At 39.7% G+C, this 15,129-nt stretch overlaps 1 protein-coding gene across 8 annotated transcripts in view; it reads left to right on the top strand.

Annotated features, from left to right (window-relative positions):
- DGKH (diacylglycerol kinase eta) overlaps positions 1-15,129 on the top strand; it is a 173,043-nt gene that overhangs the window by 88,059 nt on the left and 69,855 nt on the right. The window contains exon 1 of one of the 8 annotated variants that reach the window (XM_036454908.1): positions 14,052-14,061. The exons of the other annotated variants lie outside the window; for them this stretch is intronic. The gene's annotated coding sequence lies outside the window, so the exon portion shown is untranslated. Of the gene's footprint in view, positions 1-14,051; positions 14,062-15,129 lie in introns of those variants that run through there. 8 annotated transcript variants of the gene reach the window in all.

Genomic DNA, 15,129 nt, shown 5'->3' with positions numbered 1-15,129 from the left:
CCTCCATTTGACAAGTCTCAGGTGAGAATTTAATTTCTGACTAGAAAGCGGTTTAAAAGGAGATTTTCAGTTCAGTGGTTTCTGCTTAAACATTTTTTTTTTCTTTTTTCTTTTCTTTTCTTTCTTTCTTTTTAATATATTTTATTGATTTTTTTACAGAGAGGAAGGGAGAGAGAGAGAGTCAGAAATATCGATGAGAGAGAAACATGGACCAGCCGCCTCCTGCACACCTCCTACTGGGGATGTGCCCGCAACCAATGTACATGCCCTTGACTGGAATCGAACCTAGAACCTTTCAGTCCGCAGACTGACGCTCTACCACCAAGCCAAACCGGTTTCGGCTTAAACATTTCTATGGTCTCTGGGCACAATTTAAACTTTACCAAGACCAAATCTTAAACGGCAGGTTTGTGGTTATGGCAGACATACTGCAATCCAGTTAGCAACGGACAAGTGATAGCAGAGGCAAGATTGTTTATGGATGACAGGGAGGTGAGTGCTATCCAGTTGAAGGTATTTTCTTTATTTTTGTTCTGTTTTGTTTTGTTCATTGTCACGGGACTTGCTGAGCAGATATAAAGGCTTTGGACAGTCCTGGCACTCATGTTGTGCCAGCTGACCAGGTTTATGAAGGGCTGGGTAGCTCTCTTAGGATACTTTCAAAGCTTTTTGTAAGCTGCACCCATTGGTATGGAACACAAGGTCTTTAAGCCTTGGAGAAAAACAGATTAGTAGTAAGAAGCTGTTAATCAGAGCGGACATCTCAGAGTAGAAGATGTGGGTGGCTGTGTGGCCTTGGCATTGGAACTTCCTTAGACCCCTTCCAACGAGGTTCAGTGATGTCTTCCATGCGGTTAAACACCAGGCACTGCCTAGTGACACGGTCTGTCTGGATCAGCTGGTGGGGTTTCTTGTCTCTGAAAATGGGTTGCTTTCACACACTTCATTAGTGCTTTGTTATAATTTAGTGCAACATTATCTAGTATGGACACCAGACAGTGAAAAGCTGCTGGGGTTGTAACCAGAAGTCTCGTGGTCACATAGGCCTGCCCCTAATCTTCGAGCGGGAAGAGTGACAGTATTTTATGGTTGTGTATGTGTTTGGCCTCTGTGATCTAATTTCTGCACAAACCTTTACCCTTTTCATTTGCAGAATTAATATCAATAAAAGGATACTAACAATAATTAATTTTATATACTAGCATTGCTCAACAATATTACTACAGCTGCTCTACTTGTTAGGCTCTTAATGTGAGAAAAGCTGTCAGGAGAGAGCAGCCAAATCCTGTCCCTTTGAGCATCTTTGTAAGAATTAAGAGGGTGTGTATGAGGAAAGTGTTCATGGGAATATGTTTTAGACACATTTCTTTTCAGGATGTGTAGGAGTATGCCCACCAGCAAGGACTGGTTTAACTATCCTCAAAATGATAGTTGAGAAACTTCTAAAAAATTTTAACCTGAGGTTTAACAGAACATGATCAAGATACACAATTTGCAGGATAGATTTGTAAAGAAAATTCTTTCACATTGTTAGATTCACCGAAGACTTCACTGCCCACATCATCCAGAATTTGCAGAGCTAGTAAAATGTACTGTTTATGTGTGCGAAGATACATGTATAAGGTTCTTTATTGCACATTGTGATAACAAAAGATTGGAAACAACCCAAATATAGTAGGTAGGCACTGGTTGAAAGGAATTATTAAATATGGCACATGGTGGAATGTTACACAATCATGAAAAAGGATATATAGCAACATGCAGTGAACTCCAAATTTTATTCAGTGGGAAAAGCCAGCTGTGGAGTGGTGTGCATGTGTTTGTTTAAATCTAAAAATAACGCATTTCTTACATACACAGAGAGACAGATATCTAGGGAAATACACAGATGCTGACAAATAATCCTGGGGTGGAGGGCACGTACGGGTTAGAAAGGGTCAGTGGAGAAAAAAGGAACATATGTAATATTCCAACAATAAATATTTTTAATAAAAAGAAGCTAACAAATACTTATTTGCCTCAGGAAGGGAACTCAATAGTTAAGAGCAGGCTCAGGAGGGTGACATTTTTCATTTAAGTACATTTTGGATTTTGTATCACAAATAAGTATTATCTATTCAGAAAATATTGAAATGCTTTGTAGGAGCTCTGACAGCTTCCTGTCAGATGCATTTGACAAGTGCGGTAGATTTCCCCAACTTGGACACTGCTGCCCTGTCTGAGGAACCATGACTAGGCGGAGGGAGGCGGGTTGGATGGGAGAGATTGTAGGGAAGAGAGAGCTGTGACCGAAGGGAAGGGCGAGGAAGGAGGAGGAACTAACAGAGAGTTGTTGAAATTGGGAGGATTGGTATATAAATGATGCCTTTACTTAAGGGAAGAAAATGAGGGGAAAAAGTACATTGTGGTGAGAGCAACAAAGACATTGTGAATTGGACACAATAAATTTGAAACGATGGTAAGACATCCTGGTGATGTCTGTAGGTGATTGAGAGAGATGCTTTAAAAACTATTAAATGGCCTAAAGTACTTTTTTTAAATTATCATTTTCATGGCTCTTTAAAAGTTTCAGCATATTCAAATATCTTCTCTGTTCCCTAAGTATGATTATGGTGTAATGGAAAAATTAGGTTTCAGAAATGTTTTAGTTTTGTGGTGATTGGTACAAACAAGATAATTATTTTGTTTTGAAATTATATACAAAGCAATTTACTGTAAGAAAACAATAGAGCTTGTGCCAGGGGAATGAGACTAATGCATTGTTCCCATCTCTGGTACAAGCTGAAACTACTAAATGAATAGTAAATTTTTAAATGTGTCCATTAACTAATACGGCTAATTTACAGTGGAAGTGCATATGGCAGCCTGCATAGTTAATTTCTGAAATCACTGTGATCCTTGTTATACAATTAATACTAAGAAATCTCTGTTTCCCATGTACATTGTAAAGCTTCAAATACAGTGCTATATGTGATTACATATCTTGTCAATACGTTATCTAAAGGTGCCTGGTTTGCAGAGTTGTGTAAATTAGTAAATTTAATCATCATTTGTTATTACTATTATTAATTTTTTTAAAATATATTTTTATTGATTTCAGAGAGGAAGGGAAAAGGAGAGAGAGAAGCATCAATGATGAGAGAGAATAATTAATCAGCTGACTCCAACACGACCGCTATTGGAGATTGTGCCAGCAACCCAGGCGTGTGCCCTTGACTAGGAATCCAACCTGGGACCTTTCAATCTGCAGGTCGACACGCTATCCACTGAGCCAAACCAGCTAGGGCCTATTATTAATTTTACAGCACCTTTGTATTCCCTTTCTCATTTATCTTTAAAGAATGTGCAAGCATGTACAAGATTGAGACTAACTGTGCAGTAGCCCTGATGACTTTGTTTTCTGCCTGTTCAGCAAGGATGATGTCCATTTGCAAACATTAAGCAAACAATATTGTTATGCAGCTCATTTGTGCAGCCTGCCTTTCAGTTTTGAATTCTTTTATTTATCTTTGGTAGTTGTGAAATATGCTTGCTTTATATTGTCAGTCTAAATGTTAACTGGTCATTGAGTGCTTAGCAGTTATTTTTAGGGTTTTTTTGTTTTGTTTTGTTTTGTTTTACCGATTTTCATGAAACGTCTATTTTTAGTAGTAAGATATAGTTACAGCTATTATTCTATAGCTAATTAAAGTTATAGCTTGTTTTAAAATTTTTTACAGAAAATATTATTTTGTTGTTGCCTGAAAGACATTTTTCCATCCCTTCACTTTCAGTCTGTGTGTGTGTGTTGTTCTGAAGTGGGTCTCTTGTAGACAGCATATGCATGGGTCATGTTTTCTTATCCATTCAGCCACTCGATGTCTTTTGATTGGAACATTTAATCCATTTACATTTAAGGTTATTATTGATAGGTATTTGTTCGTGGCCATTTTTATTCTTTGTGCCTGTGTTCCTACTTGCCTTTCTAATACTTCTTTTTACAGTTGTCTCTTTAGCATTTCTTGCATTGCTGGCTTGGTAGTGATAAACTCCCTTAGTCTTGTTTTGTCTGTGAAGCTCCTGATTTCCTCCTCAGTTTTGAATGATAGCCTTTGTGGATAGAAGTATTATTGGATTCAGTCCCTTGCTTTGCAATGCTTTGTATATTTCATTCCCTTTCCTTCTGGCATGATGTGTTTCTGTTGAGAAATCATTTGATAGTCTAATGAGAGTTCCCTTATAGGTAACTTTCTGTCTCTCTCTTGCAGCCCTTAAGTTTTTTCTTTCTCATTAGCGTTTGCCATTGTAATTATGATATTGTGTGTGGGTCTTTTTGCATTCATCTTGCTTGGAACTCACTGTGCTTGTGTTACTTTTTCTTCCCCAAATCAGGGAAGTTTTCTGTCATTATTTCTTCAAATACATTTTCTAATCCCTGCTCCTCTTCTTGTCCTTCTGGCACCTCTGTTATATGTATGTTACTTTGTTTCATGTTGTCCCAAAGCTCCCTTAGGCTCTCCTCCTGCTTTACTTATTTGTTTGTTTGTTTGTTTATTATTTATTTATTTATTTTTGCCAATTGCTGTTTAGATTGGGTGTGTTTTTCTGCCCTGTTTTCTAACTCACTAATTCAGTCCTCTGCTTCGTCTAGTCTACTATTGAAAACTTCCATTATTTTTTTATTGTAGCTATACCATTTTTATTTCCTCTTGATTATTACAGAAAATGTTGATTTTTCTCATCCACTCATTTTATGAACTGTATACCTTTGCTCTGAATTTTTTTTTCTGACATACTGCATTCTTCTGTTTCATTTAGTTCCTTTTCTGCCAATGCCTCCTTTCTTTCCTTTGGGGGTTGTTCCTTTGTCTCCCCATTCTTGCTATCACTGGTTTGTGGCTTGCTGGCTGGATGTGCAGGGTCGGGGCTGACAGCCCAGGTTTGGCGGTGGGGGGTGCAGTTAGAGGCTTGCTTGTAGGATGTGCAGGTCTGTGGTAACGCCATGGTCTTGGTGGGCAGAGAGTGCAGTTCCAGGCTCCCTTGTGGGACAGGCTGGGCCTGAGGCCCATGCCACATGCTTGGTGGGGGGGAGCAAAGTCCAAAGCTTGCTGGTAGGGTGAGAGGGCCTGAGACCCATGCTGTAGCCTTGGCGGGCGAGGGAGCAGAGTCAGAAGCTCACTTGCTGGAAGTGCATGATTGGGGCTTGGTGGACAGAGGCACAGTTCGAGACTCACCAGTGGGATGCCTGAGAATGACGCGGTGGGCCAGTGGAAGGGGGGGCACATTCTGGGAGCTCACGTCTGGGGAGGCTGGAGTTCTGGTGTCCTGGGTCTGCAGCTGAAGTAGCAGGTCTTTGGCTGGAGTGCCTGTAGAGCCCAGGGTGGTGTCTGAGGCCAGTCCGAGTGGTGGTGAGGCTGGGCTCCTAGTCACAGCATTTCTCTTCAAGATGTTATGGTTTCTGTCCAGCCAGCCACTCTAGTGGTAGCAGGGACTCTCCATCTAGGAGTGTCAGGGCCAGCCTGGCAGGTGCACCGGGCTGAGGTAGGGAGGTGGGAATTAAGAAAAGAAAGAAAGACAGAAAACCAGGATCGGGAGGGCTGCAAGCCATTGACAGACTGCAGCAGCTTTATTAATCTGTGAATGCCTTTTATAAACAAAGACTCGAATAGGAGGTCTGTCAAGAGGAATGTACTCTTTGTTCTTCTTAATCTCTAAGGGAGAGAGAGAGCAGAAAGGCAAATTCTCAGTACAGCAAATCTCAATAAATAGTTACAGACTTCTTGGTAAGCCATGAAAGGTTGCTCTCATTCTGCTGATAATTGGAAATTGCCATCCAAACAAGCCTGGGAGCACTGTGTGGGTAGGGGACTGAACCTTTTTTTTTTTTTTTTTTTTTTATTTTTTTTAATATATTTTATTGATTTTTTACAGAGAGGAAGGGAGAGAGATAGAGAGCTAGAAACGTCGATGAGAGAGAAACATCGACCAGCTGCCTCTTGCACACCCCCTACCAGAGATGTGCCCGCAACCAACGTACATGCCCTTGACCAGAATCGAACCTAGGACCTTTCAGTCCGCAGACCAACGCTCTACCACTGAGCCAAACCAGTTTCAGCAAGGGACTGAATCTTACCAGTCCCTTTGGGTGCAAGGATTCTGTCAGCTTACACCCAGTCTCCAACATAGGAGAGCCCAGGTTCCTGAACGTCCTGCAGGGTCTAACTATCCCTCACACACATACACACACACACCATTCACATCCTTACACTCCCCTTTGCTCCCTCACTCATTTACACTCTTTCCCTCACTGCTGTCCTGCTGGCTGCCAGCTTCCTGTCTCGTGAATGTGACTTTATATGGCAAAAGGGAGTTGGTAACTGTGGAAGTTGGTAGCTGGTGACTGTGGAAGGTTGGAGTGGTGCAAGGAAGGGGCTTTAACCAAGAAATACAAGGGAAGTCTAGAAGTTGGAAAAGCAAGGAAATGGACTCTCCCCTAAAACCTCCAGAAGGAACATAGCCCTCCTGACACCTTGATTTTTAACTCCTCACCATCCCAACTGTAAGAGAATGATTTGTTACAGCAGCAATAGGAAAGCAATACAATGAGGATTAACTAAACATTAGTAACTATAGTTTGTGTGAATTATAAGAGATATTTAATTCTGTATTAAGAGACTTTAATATTTTTAATAGACTTATATCCAAACTTTATTCATCATCAAAGAAACAGTGACTTATTATTATATATGTAATTTATATATATAAATTGGTGGCCCAGTGCATGAAATTTGTGCACAGGGGGGTGGGAGGGGAGGAAGGTGTGCGCGGCGTGGTGTCCCTCAGCCCAGCCTGCACCCTCTCCAATCTGGGACCCCTTGGGAGATGTTCGACTGCCAGCAGTCGGACATCCCTCTCGCAATCTGGGACCGCTGGCTCCTAACTGCCTCTGCCTGCCTGCCTGCCTAATTGCCCCCAACTACCCTCTCCTGCCAGCCTAGTTGCCCCAAACTGCATTCCCCTGCTGGCCTGATCACTCCTAACTGCCTCTGCCTCAGCCCCCACCACCATGGCTTTTGTCTGGAAGGAAGTTGGATATCTGGAAGAGGGCTGTTGACCCAGCTTAATCAGCATATTACCTTTTTATTAGTATAGATAGATTATATAGGAGAGGATTGCTTAAATGGGGGGCGGGGGGGGGGGGGGTCCTTTTTTTCAGCAGGAGATGCACTTGGCAGATAGAAATACATAATCCTTTTATCTGGACTGATAGCCAGCCATATGCACTATACCAATCATTTAAAAAATTGAACCGCTTTCTTAACAACTTACACCAACAGCTCTTGCCCTTAAAACCTCTCTTTAGCCCCCACCTTAGGTTCTGCCTTCACAGTTCACTCAGATTAGGTTCTGATTGGTCAGTTTCTATGCCAGTCATCGTCTCTGAGCCTATCTCCAGGCCTGATCAGAGAGGCGGGGCTGATTAGCAGATCATACCCTGCTTCTCTCTCCACCGGCAGCCACGCCTCTCTCTCTCTCTCTCTCTCTGGGCCTTGTCAGCAGCCTGGGGCAGGTGCTGATCAGCCCCACCTCTCTCTCCAAGAGGTCAGCAATTCCGCCCACTTACCATTCCCCACCCACTCAAGTGCTGTTTGCACAGCCTGGTGTTTGGTTGTCCCTTCAGTCATTTTGGATGTTATGGACTCTGGCTCTTTATATAGAGAGAAATGATAGAATATCCCAACAAGTAACACTGAAAGCCTTTCTTGATAGTTTTCTGAGGACTTTGCCACATTTCCAAGGAGAACAGGGGAAAGGGGCACAACATGCAGAGAGACACTATCTCCACCTCCATGTTTTGCTGTCTTTCTACCTTTGGCTCCTTTCAATTGAAGGCTTCTGGGAAATGACAATTAGGACTATTGCTCTGAAGCAAAGTGCTAAGACAAGGTAGTCACAAAAAGATGATAAGTAGACTGCTTTCTTTTACATTTTTCATGGATTCTAAGAATCTATAAATTACATAATGTTGAATACAGTTGCTGATTTGAAAGTGTTTGGCTTCTGCTATCTTATATGTCTTTATTTTGTGCTAATAAACAATAAACTTCTTTATTATTATTAAAATTTAGTAATGCTACTTTATCAGGTGATATTCATTAAAATTGTGATTTTAAATTATTTTGGATTTTTAAATTTAAATAAAGGAAATTTTGCTTTTTGGACTGTGAGATTCTTTGGAAATACAATGTATGTATGTAATGAAAACATTGGTACTAATAGCTCTAAAATTCTTGGGGCGTTTTATGGAAGCAGGTATCAGATTTTATATTTTATTTGATACTCTTAAGGCAGTGGTTCTCAACCTTTCTAATGCCGTGACCCTTTAATATAGTTTCTCATGTTATGGTGACCCCCAACCATAAAATTATTTTTGTTGCTACTTCATAACTGTAATTTTGCTACTGTTAATGAATCGTAATGTGAATATCTGTGTTTTCCAATGATCTTAGGTCTACAGCAGCAGGAACTGTATTAAAGGGTCGCGGCATTAGAAAGGCTGAGAACCACTGCTCTAAGGCAATAAAAAATTCAACATCAAGTTATATAAGGAAATTAACTTAACAAGGAAAATGACATTGTTCTGAAGTCATGATTCCTTTGCCAAAGAAGTTTTGTGATTTGCTGACCATATCTTAAGTAGAATGAATCATTGAGGCTCAAGAATTATGGAAGTAAGATTTGCATAGTTCTCTTCAGCTAGTTTCTCCCACCCCATCTCCTTCAGTGACCAGAAGTCTTAAGTCATTAGTTTCTGTGGGCATTTTAGATTACTTGAGCAAGGAAACCACATTACTCATTTAATTTGAATTTGATGGGGGTGGGGGTAAAGAGGTCAGAGACTCAGGTCTGCAAGCTGAGTTCAGGGCCAAGGGTTGAATAGGGTCCATGTGGATATGAGTCTAAGACACAGCTTCCTCACCTTTTTAGCTCCTTGAAGAACTTCGCTTGGGGTTCACAATGCTTGAGTTCTTTTTTATTTAATTATGGAAAATTTCAAATATATCCAAACTCAGGATAACTGTGATGAATCTCTACTTCCTCGTGCCTGGCTCCTACTGTTATCTGGATGTTACCACACTTGTCTTATCCATTCTCTCTTCTCCCTATTTTATCTCAAGTATTTTAAAGCAAATCTTTCCCATCCTTTTATCTGACCCCACATCCTTCAATATGCACCCCTAAAAATATGGTTGTCTAATTTTAACTCTGCCTCATTTCTACCCTTTTTCTCAAACACAGCCCGGGTGTCCAGAAGCTTGGAAGGAAAAACATTTACTGAGTTGGCCATAGTTACTCAATTTAATTTTACAGTGAAGAAATAATCTTTCTTGTTAACTTGTTATAACATGCTGTTACTTTTTTGTTAACTTCTCATGTAAGAAGTGTATTAACTAATTATGGATGACTCCTTTAGCTTCTGCATTTATTTTTTCTCTTCAATATGTTATAATAAAATTAACTTCATGCTTAATTTAAAGCTATGACTGGAGAATCAAGAATATATTGCTTTTTTGTCATAAGTTTGTAGTCAAGTTTTCCTGTAGATAAGATGATAGGCATACTGTTGGCAAAGATCTGCTCTCATCCAGAGGTGTTTTGTTTGTTTTTTTCTTTCTATCATTCATTGATTTCTCAGAATAATTTTTACCTATTTATAAAAAGTTAACATTAGAAATTTTTTCAGTACTTGCACTGTTTTTGTAGAATCTTGTCATGAGTAATGTTTCATATCTATGCGACACAATTCTCAATTATATATGTCAATATATAGTTGATTACTTGATTTTTATTTTGGAAATAAAATAATATGCAAAAGATATATAACTTTTCCATAGATGGGGAAATAAGCAGCACTGGAGTAGACTTCCTTGTGCTCATGACTGAGGCCTCCCACTGTATTTTGAGAGCCTGTGGGGCTGTTTGACACTTCCTAGTCCACATTATGAGAATGCTCACTAAGATTCAGTAAGTTGTTATTTAGCTAAAATGACTCATCAGTTAGAAGAATGATCAGTCAGCCAAAACCAAACTTGTGGAATGATTTTCAAAGATCCTCTTGTGTTTGTATATAAATCTAATTATGGTTCTAAACAGACATCTGAGGAGATTTTTAGAACATTCCAAAAGGGAATACTACCAAGCAAAATGATTGAAGATCCTACTTACATTGTGCACTGCCTTCATAGAAGAAATTCTTTGTAAATTTAACACGCAGCTTCATAATGAGGTTCTTGCATGTGTGTGAATTACCTGTCACCTTCAGTCTTATCATTAGTCCATTACATCTTTATGAACATTTCTACATCATTTTAGATATTGTGGAATTTGTGTTCAGGATTTTGTGGAACTACTCTTTTTTCGTGACCACTTAATGATTACACAATGTTTACAGCAATAAAATGTATATTTATGATGTTGTTGATTTAAATGATACTATGTTGAGCCCTGGCCAGTATGGCTCAGTTGGTTGAGCATCATTGGTGCACCAAGAGATCATCATTCAATTCCCTGTAAGGGCACATGCCTGGGTTGTGGGCTCGATCACCAGTAGAGAGAATTCAGGAGGCAGCCTGTTAATGTTTTTCTCTTCTCTCTCCCCCTCTCTCTCTTTCTCTCTCCCTCTCTCTCTCTCTCTCTCATCAATAAAAACATTTTAAAAATCACGTTTAAATTATACTATGTTGAAAATAGCTGTGCCATTTTCTTTGATTTTGGTGCCAGAACTACATACTTATTGTGGCATTGCGTTTTCTTAGTCTTCTGTTAAAATTCAAGCACCTTTGGGAGAAATTATGTATTAAATCTTTATTGTCTGTTAACACCTCAGGGGGGAAATTATTTTTTAGATCAGTAGTTGTGATCTTAGAAACACATGGAACTAGAGGCAACTGGATAATAAAATAGGGGAGTATTGACCGCAGAAGGTGTAGGAGTCAGAGTCCATACAGGACTTGTGAACTCAGATGCCTCCAAGGCCCACAGGGCAATACATGAGCATGAAGAACATAAGTTTAAACTGTGTGTACTGTGAGCTAAGTACCGGTCTAATATGATGGATTTTAGTTTTGTTTTATTTATTTATTTATTTATTTATTTTTAAAAATATATTTTATTGCTTTTTTACAGAGAGGAAGAGAGAGGGATAGAGAGCTAGAAACATTGATGAGAGAGAAACATCGATCAGCTGCCCCCTGCATATCCCTCACTGGGGATGTGCCCGCAACCGAGGCACATGCCCTTGACCGGAATCGAACCTGGGACCCTTTAGTCCGCAGGCTGACACTCTATTCACTGAGCCAAACCGGTTTCGGCTAGTTTTGTTGTTTTATAACATCGTACTTCAGGGTTCAAAAGGAATGGCAAAAAAAAAAAAAAAAAAAAATCAGAGATAATAATTTTGAGACCTTATTATATCATGTGGATGCTGGTAGGTGGTAGGTGAATTCAGATTGGTTCAACACAAAGGAATACTGTTACAGGCAGGTGAGGACACTGGGAATTTGAGAGCAGATGGGTGCTGAAAATGGAGATAGGCCATAAAGATTAGAGCACCTTCTTTACATTAGTTAGATGAGATCCTGCCTTTACTAATGGGAAAGTTGAATGCTTCTTCCCTTCATGGTTGATAAATGAGGGGTTGGGGGAGGGGGCATCAGCACCCCCTGTGTAGTTTGCCAAACCACAGATGGCATCTGACATAATCAGCGCCTTCCTCCCAGTGAGATTTTCATTCACAAAGTGGTATAGAGCATGGCTGGGTATGTTTTGGAAAGAAAAACTTACCTTAATTCACGTGCAGCACATAGTTGAACCTATTTTCCTGGAGGCAGACAGAGGTCCAGTTTTTCCTTTGACAAATGCTTTTATCTCCGCTCTCAAAATAGTCACTGAAGATGCATGGCTACATTGTTGTTTCTCACATAAGTTGTCCAAGTGATTTATTTCATTCCATAAAGGAAGAATGAAAAAAAGCAACATACATAATTTAAGAGTAGATATAGGTTTTGTGAGGAAGAATGGAAGAGGTATATTAAGACAGAGCAGTTGGCAACTGCAGTCATAGCACACCTGGTATTAAAGAGACATATAATTATATCTGATTAAGCTTTTAACAAAAGCCAAGTTATATCCCCTAAGTTATCAAAAATATAGACAATGAAAATTATTTATAGGATAACTAAACTCTCTGCCCTGCTTTCCAAGAAAAAGCTGCTCACTGTTTTTTTTATAATATAAAAATTAATATCACTCATGGCAGTTCAGGATTAATCACTAAATCACTCATGGCAGTTCAGGATTAATCACTAAGGATATTACAGCAATTACTGCAGCAGGGCTGATGTGATCAGTTTGTGGTAAAGAACTGCCTAAGAGAAAGTTGTTGGACATTTAAAATTACAACCAAAGTTGCAGTTTCCTTCATTGCAGAATAAAAAATCTGAGTTAAAATGAGAAACCATTTATCTGGAATCTGGAATCTGATGCTCTTAACTTGGTAAACCTTTTACCAACTTATTATTCCTGTTTTGGGTAAGGTTAGATGCCCTGCAATTACAGGGAACATTTTCCCCCTTAGTTTGCTGATATTTTCCTAATATCTTCTAAGAAAGAGGTCGTTATCATTATTCCCGGTTTGGTGATTTGCTAGTCAGTGACTATTTTTTTGGCAAAATGCCTCCATTTCTGGCTTAAGCTATGTTGCTTTTGTCTGTAGACCACACTCACACAAAAATACATGTTCATTACAGAAGAAATCTATAAACAAAAGTAGATTCATAGTTGTAATACAAATAACACAATAATCAACAAATACTACAAGAATAAACTCTGTTTCGCATACTCACAACTAAAAACCTACTTTTGCCAACCCCTGTACTTAATTTATCAGCACTACGCGGAATTGTGGTGCCAACACTGGCTGAGCTTTGGCTTTGTAGCAGGTGCTGCTGGTTCTCTAGCTGAGTTGTCTCACTAATTGGCACTGCTCTGCAAAGCCGTGAGTGGCTTCTGTATCCCCACTGAGCAGATGTGAGGCGGAAGCTCAGCGAGACCAGGAAACGGGTCCCCCGACACACAGATCAGAAAGGATGCCGTGGGCATTCAGTCTAGGTCAGTCAGACTTCAGAGTTTAGACTCTGAGTCACTGCTCTTACATTAGCGGTTTCCAGTTGGGAATGTGCAGATGAGCAATTCTCTGTAATTCACTTCTGCAGAAACTTCCCTCGTTTCTCAAGTTCTAACAGCGTTATGGGGAACAATAAAATACCTTGAGAGCACAGGCTATCAAACTTAGCTACATTCTGGGGTCACTTAGGAGTTAAAAAAAACAAACAAAACAAAAAGTGGTAGCTGTGTCCCACCCTCGCATGTTCAGAGTTAATTTGTATAGAGTGTGGCCTGCACATTGGGATGTTTGAAAATCTCCCAGATGATTCTTAAAAGCAGCAGAGTTTGAGAACTCCTGCTTTGGAACAATGCAATATTTTAAATTCTAAATTTCTATTCTTCTGTTAGTCAAAAAATAATGTTTTTATTATAGAAGCAGTACATATTTACTTTAGAAACTATGGACAAACCAGTAAAAATTACAATTAAAATTATTTGTAATTCCTTCACTGAATAATAACCTCATAGGACTTGGCTATGTATTTTCTTCTTCTGTACATGTTTGTATTTAAAGCTTTACCTGTAATGTTACTCTTCTATAGACTTTTATATATTTAATGCCTTATTGGCTTTTCTCTCTCTTACATAGTCACATGCTTTATCAGACTGAGAATTTTTTTATTCTTATGCACATTTAGGAGTATTGTTGATTAGCCCTTATTGGCCCGTAACTCCAAGTATAGTATCTCTGTTAATGGAGAATGTGTTTGTAATTTGAGGTAGCACTGAGGAGACAAACCGATCAGATGTATCTCCTTTGTACTCCGGCTCACATAGCACTTTTTCAGACAAGCACTAGTAAACCTTGGTTTGCTTCCTTTCCTTGCTTCTTCGTCATTAAGGCACAGCCGTGTGGTTCGCTCCCCCTGGGCTCTGGCATGGAGTACACAGGCAGTGAATGCTGAAGTGCATGAGCAAGCAGACAGATGTGCTCTGGAATCTGAGCTGGGAGTGGTGCTTATAGCCTGAAAAAAAACTAATTACTGAAGAAAATGAGTGAAAATTATTTGGGAATGGTGGAACAGTGGGAAAAGAGAATAAGAGTGGGGTTGAGATGAGGACAGAGGCTAAGGGTCACTTTAGGAGATAAGATGCAGATTCTTCAAGAAATGTAAAAAGCCCTCTACTTCCAGAAATATCCCGGCTTTGGCCCCCAACCGGCTCAGTCTGACCCTCCCACATCTCTGACTTTCCATCTCGTCATTCTGCTCCTTTATCTGAATAAAAAGGCTGAGGGGGAAAAGTACTTCCAGAGGAAGAACAAAAATTTTTTCTGGGTTCAGTGCTCCCCAAATAGTTTCCTGATAAAAGTTTGGAGGAGAAACCACTGTAGTAAAATAGGGTTCAGTTAGGATACAAGCAGAGCCTGTCAGTTAACAGCCATCATTCCCTTTCCTGCCGAGGTTGGGGCGGGGACTCAGAGCATTGCTGACTAACGAGGGTTCCCGTCCCGGGAGAGGGCCTCTGGGAGCTGTCGCAGGTTTGGTGGGCAGCCTTGTCTTCAGTTACGCTCGCTGAGGTGCTTTTGGTGGGGCAGCCACAAAAGCCAGGCCCCTCTGCATCGCATGATGTATGAACGACTTTGTTTCATATCCCCTTCTTCTAGTGAGTCTTTATCATCATTAGATTTCTTAAGTCAAAATTATTTACAGTTTCTTTTGGCTCTTAAAATTTTTTTATTAGTTTTTAACTGTGATTGTCCATTTTAGACAAATGTTTATTAAAAAGGAAAAATGGCTGATGTGTTACGTCACCCGTGTATAAGACGTATGCATGGTTTACATTGCTGAAATCCTTTAGCACTGAAACATTATGTAGTTCCAAACGTGTCAAGAAAAGTGAGAAGCTATTTCTCTATTGTTCTTTCTCTGTTTTTATTGAATTCACGATGACTTTTAAAGAATATAAAGGCATTAAAAAGAT

The sequence above is a fragment of the Pipistrellus kuhlii genome, unplaced genomic scaffold (assembly GCF_014108245.1).
Source record: "Pipistrellus kuhlii isolate mPipKuh1 unplaced genomic scaffold, mPipKuh1.p scaffold_m20_p_3, whole genome shotgun sequence".
In the NCBI taxonomy this organism is placed as follows: Eukaryota; Metazoa; Chordata; class Mammalia; order Chiroptera; family Vespertilionidae; genus Pipistrellus; species Pipistrellus kuhlii.
Note: the sequence above shows the minus strand (reverse complement) of the source record. Positions and strands in the feature narration are given on the sequence as shown.